This window comes from Chiloscyllium plagiosum, chromosome 18 (genome assembly GCF_004010195.1).
Source record: "Chiloscyllium plagiosum isolate BGI_BamShark_2017 chromosome 18, ASM401019v2, whole genome shotgun sequence".
In the NCBI taxonomy this organism is placed as follows: domain Eukaryota; kingdom Metazoa; phylum Chordata; class Chondrichthyes; order Orectolobiformes; family Hemiscylliidae; genus Chiloscyllium; species Chiloscyllium plagiosum.
The window spans coordinates 1,635,115-1,636,183 of NC_057727.1; positions in this window are offsets into that span (position 1 = coordinate 1,635,115).

The window sequence follows — 1,069 nt, forward strand, 5'->3', positions numbered from 1 at the left end:
GCCTTACTGAAGATCATATAGATCACATCTACTGCTCTGTCCTCATAAATTCTCTTTGTTACTTCTTCAAAAAACTCAGTCAAGTTCATGAGACATGATTTCCCACGCACAAAGTCATGTTGACTATCCCTAATCAGTCCTTGCCTTTCCAAATACATGTACATCCTGTCCCTCAGGATTCCCTCCAACAACTTCCCATCACCGACATCAGGCTCACTGGTCTATAGTTCCCTGGCTTGTCTTTACCGCCCTTTTTAAACAGTGGCACCACGTTAGCCAACTTCCAGTCTTCCAGCACCTCACCTGTGACTATCGAAGATACAAATATCTCAGCAAGGGGCCCAGCAATCACTTCCCTAGCTTCCCACAGAGTTCTCGGGGACACCTGACCAGAACCTCTTCCTCTGTAATATGGACATTTATTCAAGATGTCACCATCTATTTCCCCACATTCTATGTCTTCCATGTCCTTTTCCACAGTAAACACTTATGCAAATACTCATTTAGTATCTCCTTCATCTCCTGCAGCTCCACACAAAGGCCGTCTTGCTGATCTTTGAGGGGCCCTATTCTCTCCCTAGTTATCTTTTATCATTAATGTATTCGTAAATGGATTCTCCTTAATTCTATTTCCCAAAGCTATCTCATGTCCCCTTTTTGCCCTCCTGATTTCCCTCTTAAGTATACTCCTACTTCCTTTATACTCTTCTAAGGATTCACTCGATCTATCCTGTCTATACCTGACATATGCTTCCTTCTTTTTCTTAACCAAACCCTCAATTTCTCTTGTCATCCAGCATTCCCTACACCTAAAAGCCTTTCCTTTCACCTTGACAGGAATATACTTTCTCTGGACTCTCGTTATCTCATTTCTGAAGGCTTCCCATTTTCCAACCGTCTCTTTACCTGCGAACATTTGCCTCCAATCAACTTTCGAAAGTTCTTGCCTAATACTGTCAAAATTGGCCTTTCTCCAATTTAGAACTTCAATTTTTAGATCTGGTCTATCCTTTTCCATCACTATTTTAAATCTAATAGAATTATGGTCGCTGGCCCCAAAGTGCTCCCC